At 35.0% G+C, this 8,574-nt stretch overlaps 1 pseudogene; it reads left to right on the forward strand.

Moving 5' to 3' along the window:
- Window positions 1-6,955: 6,955 nt before the first annotated feature.
- Window positions 6,956-8,083, forward strand: LOC104106650 (NDR1/HIN1-like protein 10; annotated as a pseudogene).
- Window positions 8,084-8,574: the final 491 nt, after the last annotated feature.

The raw sequence follows: 8,574 nt of genomic DNA on the forward strand, positions 1-8,574 counted from the left end.
CCGGCTTGCAGTTGGGCTTGTTGTTTAGATATGGTCATCCGGGAATGCTCCAATTCCTCTTTTAACCTTTCTATAGCTCTTTGATCGTTTCTCCTCCTGTTGAATCCTTCAGGCCTATCTCTAAGCAACGAAGGGTTATGAAACCAGGTAATATATTCAGGGGTCACCTCTCCATGATCTCGGTCTTCTACCATATCATTCAACTCCGAGACTTTACTTGCATACCAAATTTTCATAATTTCTTCTTTGTCATGAGGTTGATCTTTACCAAAATCATAACAGAACTTGCTCATATCTCGTGTTGGTGGCACCTCCTGTAGTCGTGCAAATTGGCGCATCACCCGAAGTGGAGCATAAGACTGAATACCATCCAATCCTATGAGTACCAAATAAGAGTGGTATGCAGACTCACAAATGACCTCTTTGGAGGAGAACCAATCGTAGTTCCAAGTGATCCGTTTGGCAGACAGAGTAAGAAGTAGTTCTTTCCAGGCGCCAATCCCCTCTGGTAAGTCACATTCGTCAATTCTTTTCTGGTGATCATAAGTATGATTGGGCCATAGCTCACTAAAATTAGTGATCGTAGGATGACGATAGAAATGCTCCAAAAACCATATCTGTAACAAAATGTTGCAACCATCAAAGTTTCGCGCGCCCATTTTACATCTATTCAAAGCACGAAAAATGCAAGAAAGAATCATAGGGACCAAAGTATAATCACCCCCTCCTGAGGTTAGAGCCTCAACTACACCTGCCAAGCGGATGTCAATGCGTCCCTCCCTTTCCGGGAAAACTACACGCCCCAAAAAAGTGACCATAAATGCAAAACTCCTATGTACCTTCCATGTTTCCTTATCTTCCTTTGATTTCAATTTTCCCACATTCCTTTCGAAATTACATTCTAGGCCATACAATTGAAACAAAAAGCCCAACTTAACCCATTTGCCTCCTAGACCTTTATATTGTCCGTAATTTATGTTCAAAAGCTTCAGAAACCTACCTTCGTTCACATTTTTGGTACTATGGGTCTTTGGCGGCGAAGATTACGGCCCCACCCCTAGAAATGGGCGATTTCCTCCAAGGTCGGAGTCATTTCACAGTCGGTAAAACGGAACACATTATTTTCAGGATCCCAGTGCGGAATCAAAGCTTCAATCACATCCCTCCTGGGCTTTATCGTAATCATGTGAACCAAATGTCCCAAGTATTTCTTTATCTGGTTTCGCTCATATTCCTTAAAGTCTCTCCACCAATCCCACAACAACTGTGGTATCTGATCGACAATGAGAAAATCTGGTATCCCTTCTGATCTGGGCCTCTTTTCAGACTTATCTCTTTCCCCACTCATGGTATACCTGTCTAAACAGATACGGGGTTAGGCTTTGATCAAACATATTATTGACACACAAGAATTCCGATTTCTTGTGTTTGGACTCCATAAAAGAATATAAATAAATAAATAAAAACTAAACTGTGGGACTATAAAAAATATTTTTGAATTTAGTTTTTTTTTTTTTTTTTTGGATTTTCTAAGGAAAGAATTGTAAAAAGGGAATTAAGGAAAAGGAAAATATTTTTGATTTTTGTTTTTTGAAAATTGGGGCCGGAACCGATGAGGTTTGCCTACGTATCTCACATCCGGTGAGAATCAGACCCGCGTAGTTCGGTAAAAATCGACTATGTTCTTTTCTCTTCTTTTTTTTTTTTAAAAAATTAATCTTCAAAAACCATATGCACTAGACCACATCATTTTTTTTTCTCTATTCGTTCAACTGATTTATGCTAAAGTCGGTCGACATGCAAGCCTCCCAAATAATACAACAAGTAGCACATAACATAACATAATGGTCTCAACTAGGTACCTGTCCTAAAACAAAACTCGGCCCATGAGTCGACTGCTGCTAAGTCAAATACACATGATGCAAATAAAGCGTAGCCTACTAGGGATATTCATTGCGTATGGCTTGTTCTTCTAAGTTTGTAAATCCTAAAGGAGATGGTATCTAGACCTGGCTCACCCGGGCGGACAACCCGAGCCGAGTAGCGTCAAGCATTACCAGTAGTAGAACAACACTGGCTAGCTAACGGCTCTCCCGTCTAAGCATGTGTGACTAAATCCTTCACCAGAAGCTGGTAGGCTAACTGGCTTTATCTCAAGACAGAAATTTTGTGATGCTGGTAGGCAAACACAACATAACTAACTATAAGAAGACTCAGAGGGGTGCGAGAGGATACAATTTATATGTACAGTTCAACAATATCAAAACGGAAAAAAGTGAACAAGTAACACATTAGGCCCAAATAAATCACAATATATACAAAAATTAATAAAGCCAAACAAAGTCATTATACAAGCTCGAATTCATGAAATCCCCAGCAGAGTCGCCAGAGCTGTCACACCTCCTTTTTATCTCCCACAAAGATAAATATGTGCGTTATTGTGGGTTAAAGAGTTTTTCCAATTAAAGTGACAATTTTTGAAATAGGGATTATTTTATTTACAGAGTCGCCACTTGGAATTGATTTTTTTTTTTTGGGTGTTCCAAGTCACCTTTTATTTGAATCCCTATTCAAAGGAAGATTTGACTCTATTATTATTGGTCTGCGAAAATAAAGTCCAGGTAAGAAATTCTGTTAATCGGGGAGAAGGTGTAAAGCATTTCCTGAATCCGTGGTTGTAGCACGGTCGCTTTATTGACTACAACTTGGCCTAATTATCTGATTTATTACATGTTTCAAACCTTTTATGCGTTACCGCTTCTATACCACTTTTAACAATTATGGAATTTATTTAGACAAGTTGCGATATCGCGCACTTGTTATCTTGTTACATGTTGCAAATCACGTCACGTGAAACGCAACCGCGATTTACAACATATTTATTTTATTATTATTTAAAGTTGTAAGATCAAGTCACGCAAGTGTGCACTTGAATTTGGAGTTATGTATCATGATTATGCCACAAGAAACGTACCCCTTGCCGCGACGATTATATTTATTAGACGTGCCTAAAACAACTAGCGATGTGAATTATCTAAGGAGTATCTATGCAAAGAATATGGGAGGGCTTACAACAACATTAGTTCTGATGGCATATTAATTCTTATTTAACAATCCAAATTATGTGTACTTTTACAGATAGGACACACTTATTTAATATCTATGTATTTATTATTACTACTGGAGGGTTTGTCTTAAATTAGACATGCTAAATCACAAGGTCACAGTGACATGAATCAAGTAGCACAAGAAAAACACAAGCAATTTGTAATTTGCAATTTGTAATCAAACACCCCAAGAGTAATGAATATCATTCTAGACCAAGTTAATTGCAAGTCTCGTGACCCGTTAAAGTTGACAATTTCAGATTTTTGCCACAATAAGAAAAATGTTATTTTTATTTCAAGGACTTAAGACCCAAAACCAATGAAAACTTTGTAAACTACATGAAATTTTTTTCTTTTTCTTTTTCTTTTTAATCAACAGAAAATATTCATAAAAGACAAAATAAGTTCATCTACATACCTGATAAACTCACAAATAAACAACTCATCAATCAGAGACGGTACAATCACAAGCATAATACAAAACGAAATGAATACTCAAAGTAAGAATTTCATTCGTTCAATGTCAAGAGTAGAATAACTTAAAGAAAAACATGGAGAAATCAGACCTTTATTGATGGATGTATAGTACAACGAAAATAATGGCCAGGGATCTTTCTTCAAAACTCGACCGGACAGCCTCGCCGACAAACTCAAACGAAGCTCTCAAAAATCAAAAAAAAGAAGAAGAAAGAAACCGGACTTGATAGAAAGCTTCACTCAATCTATTCCATTTTTGGTTAGGATCTGCTGGGTTTCGTGGAGGTAAAACAATTGGTTTCAAGGTTGTTTCATGGCTAATTTTTCCTTTTCTCTGTTTCCGTTTTCCTTTTTTTTAAAAAAAAAAATGGAAGAAAGGTCTTTTTTTCTCTCTCTCTTTCTTCTTTTTTCGTTTTTTTGTTGCTCCCCTTTCTCTGTGTAGGTCCGAGAGAGTGGACATGAAATGGGCAAGGATCTCCCTTTTAGGGAGAGATATGTCTGTTTCTTTTAGGGAATAGGGGGGATGTTGGGAGTTGTGAGTAGGGAGCATAAGTGTGGGGGACAAGGAGTGGGAAACAAAGCAAAGTATGGGGGGACAAGCATGGGGGACAAACATGGGAGACAAGGAATGGGGAACAATAGAGAGTGGAATGGGGAGCAAAGTGTGGGGAGACAAGCATGAGGGACAAGAGAAAGTGAAGTGGGGATAAAGTGTGGGAGACAAAGAGTGGGGGACATGCGTGGGAAGATGAGAGCGGGAAATATTCAAACACGATAAAAAATTAGGTGCTCACAACTATTTGTGAATTTTGTCCCACACAACGCCTAATTTGTAAGCACTTGAGCCCACTTGGGTTCACCAATCTACTTCAAAACACGACTAGTCTAATGGATTAAAACTGTACCTGTAGTGGTTCCTTATCAACAGAGACTCACAGTTCGTTTAATTGGACGATTTACCTAGTATAAACACATTATCTTAATATGAGATTCAATTAGCATAAAAATGCCTACAGGGTTACTTACAAAAGCTAGCGCGTAATAGATAGTGCATTTCAAATATCTCGTTAACTTTATATTAGTGTATATAAATGATCTTGGCTATGTGTACAGTCAGACCTCTCTATAATAGTATCCCTATATAACATTCATTCACCATAAAAGTCAAGTTTTCCTCTGAACCGATTTTTTAAGTTATATTTTACCTCTGTATAATAGCTTTTTACCTATAACAGCAACAACCATATTTATAGAAGAACGTTCTTTGTACAATTACCCATCTATAACAGCCATATAGAATCTTTAAGATTACTAATAATAATTTTAAAAATATGCACACAGTCTTTTTCATTGAACTAAGTTTCTATATTGTATAAGACATAAGATTTCAAGATTTGAGCCAAAAAATTGTCAAAGTTTTACTTTTTCTTGAGTGAATGTTATTGAAATAGACTAAGTACATTTTAAGGAATTTAAATCTCAGTTTTGGACATTTTCGTAAGATTCCCAATTGGAAATTTGGACGGGAGATTGACATGGATGGCCCCGTAAGGGGCTGATCTTAGTCGAATGTCACAAAATTAGTGGTATTAAAAAAATAGCCCTCCGATCCGCACTCAATTATTATTTTTTAGCGTTTCTCTATCGGATTGACAGAGCTTATGCTATATTTACTCTACTTATTTGTTAAATTGTCCATTAAAGTCTACCAAATAGGTATGATTTTACTCTTCAAGAATTTTCTACTGAATTAATAGAGTTTATGCTATATTTACTCTATTTGTTTATAACGACAAAACACGAAACCTTGAAAGTTGAAACATCAGATATAAAATAGTTAAATTGATGAATCATCGAATGAAAGAATGTTTAAGATAATGAAAAAATGAAAGAGAAAGAAGAGTTTCTGGATAAGCGAATGAATTGTTTCAAGTTCAATAATTAGTCAAATTATATAATTTCTATTCCATTTTAAAAATAAAAACAGTTTTGACTTATACTATATTAAAAAGAAGAAAACACTTCCATTTTTTTAAGCTTGAGAACACCATCTTGTTAGCTTCATCAGACAAACCACATGTCCTAATAAACTTCTTGAAAGATTAAATAGTAGCAAACATATCATTTTCAAGTGCAGAAATTGTCTTTGTAGAAGTTTTCACTATTTTTTGTTTTTGTTATTGTTATATTTTGTCATGGACTAGAATATGAATGGAATATGTTACGCTTACGCGGTGTCAAACTTTTAGAAAATAACAGCCACGCGTGAAACCATGTACACAAGATTTCAACTTTTATATGTGTCAACATAAGACTTCTCATTACCTAATTATCAACATAATACCTATGGAGTATTAGATATTGACCTTTAGAATATCCGACATCTATTTCGCTCGTCGAAAGATATTTTATGTCCGAGTGATTAGGTTGGAACATAATAAAATGCTAAAGAAATAAACTTAAGAGGGAAGGAAACTGAAAAGTGAAAACTATTGAAAGGAAAAAAAAAAGCTACTTTGGGGTGGTCCATATGCTTATCATCCTAGTTTCTCTGTTTTTCTCTTCGTTTTCCCTTAATTAACTTTTTTTTTCCTTATACGGTTAAATTTCTTTATTACAATCATCATCTACGATAACTCTTTACGGTAAAAATTAAGTTTTTCTTAAAACTAATTTTTTTATATTATGTTTCACTTCATTATAACAATCAAAAAATCACTATATAAAAGTTTGTATGTATTTAAAAACAACTAGCATGCATAAATTTGTGAGGTAGCAAAAAGTGTAAATGAATTGATAAACTTACAGAATTAGAAATTTGGGAGAGATTATTCATGTTTTTACGGGTCAAATCATTCATGAGGAGCCTAGACGTACTACGTGCAACTTCTTTAACCTTTCTAAGAAGCTAAATCAAGAAACATTGGAAAAGAACAAAAAATACACGTAAAAGTGGGGTTCTGCGCAGCCCTTAATTACATTAGTTTTCTTAACCACTTGAAATTAGAAAAGAGGAATGAATTTTAGTTATTTTTTTCCAAGTTCCATATCCTATCACACGACATGCCAGTATAGATATTTATTTCCAGTTACTCTTCTCAGATCCCTTCCAAATTGATATCTTCTTAACTAAATAGTATCATGTTCTATAACTTATACTATACAACACAATATGAAGAAGGCTGAAAAAATAAGAATTGTTGACTAAAATTTTAAGTCAATGACTCTATCTTGATTGGAAATTTCCAAGAAATATCTTATTCAGTACATACATATATGATTAATTTTTGTAAGGTATTGCCAAAACGCAACCGTGTCTTTTCTAACAACATAAAAACACGGCATTTTCTAATAATCAATCCGCTTTTGCTTACCAATTCCACAATTCAAATCCTACACAAATATTATACACATTAAACCAAAGACTGAAACGACACATATGACCTATATATATTCAACTCCACGCACCAAAGGATAATATCAATCTCATCTCTATTATTGCATCCTATACATATACCAAAGAAACAAAGTAATATAATCTGTACTTTATTTTTCTTGAGCCATGCCGGAATCCAACTTGAACGGAGCATATTATGGCCCTTCCATTCCGCCACCAGCAAAATCCTATCACCGCCACGGCCGCGGCAGCAGCTGCAACCCATGTAGCTGTCTCTTTGGCTGCCTCTGCAATTGTTTTTTCAAAATTATCTTCACCCTTCTGATCATCCTCGGAGTCATTGCATTAGTACTCTGGCTCGTTCTTCGTCCTAACAAAGTCAAATTCTACGTGACCGATGCCACGTTGACACAGTTCGATTTGTCCAACACAAACAACACTATTTTCTATGATCTTGCTCTTAATATGACTATTAGAAACCCCAACAAGCGTATTGGAATTTACTATGATTCAATTGAAGCTAGAGCTATGTATCAAGGCGAGAGGTTTCATAGTACAAATTTGGAACCATTTTATCAGGGTCACAAGAATACTAGCAGCTTGCATCCAGTGTTCAAAGGTCAAAGCTTGGTTCTATTGGGAGACAGAGAGAAATCCAATTACAATAATGAGAAGAATTTAGGAGTTTATGAGATGGAAGTGAAGCTTTACATGCGTATTAGGCTAAAGGCTGGTTGGATCAAAACACACAAAATTAAGCCAAAGATTGAGTGTGATTTCAAGGTTCCTCTGGAGTCTAATGGCAGATCATCATCTGCTAATTTCGAGGAAACTAGATGCCATCTTGATTGGTAGTTTTCTTCTATCATCGCACCATTATTGATCGTCTTCACATTTCGATGGAGTTTGCTTCTGTTTTTTCATTATTTTTATATATTTAGATTTGTTCTATTTCCTATATTCTTTGGATATTAGCAGATATTCTTGATTATGGGATTTCTATCCCTTTTGTTTTTCCGGCGTTTAGTGTTCATTGATATACATGGTACCATCTTGTTATATTTGGATATGGTTGTATGTAAATAAATAATGAGTTCGTCTATATTTTTGCTGATTTTCTTTATTCTGGAAATTCTTTATTATCACGAGGATACTTGAGTTTGCTTATTAATTAGTTTGAAAGTTGATTAGAGCGTACGAGGACTGGTATGCTAAGAAGGTACTAAACCTAATTTTGTTATTGTTAAATAACACGTTGACATTGTCCTTTCACAAAGAGAATATATAGTAAAGTTCAGGTTGCACCGTGTAAAGTTATAAATGTCAAATTTGTTATAAGAAAAATCAAATTACCGGGATGTCTACTCTTCCTCCATGATTTTCTCAAATACTTAATGATATATTCAATGACATATTTTTCTTTCACTTTTCATGCCTATATAAAGGCCTTGTAATAGATAGGAAAATACACACAATTGAAGAAGAAATAAAAATCTCTCATCTCTTTCTCATATCTCTAAGCTTGTTTTTTTTCTTGTTCTATATTGTTACTTTGAGATATATTGTTACCACTCTGTATTCAAAACCGGTAAA

This window comes from Nicotiana tomentosiformis, chromosome 2, assembly GCF_000390325.3.
Source record: "Nicotiana tomentosiformis chromosome 2, ASM39032v3, whole genome shotgun sequence".
In the NCBI taxonomy this organism is placed as follows: domain Eukaryota; kingdom Viridiplantae; phylum Streptophyta; class Magnoliopsida; order Solanales; family Solanaceae; genus Nicotiana; species Nicotiana tomentosiformis.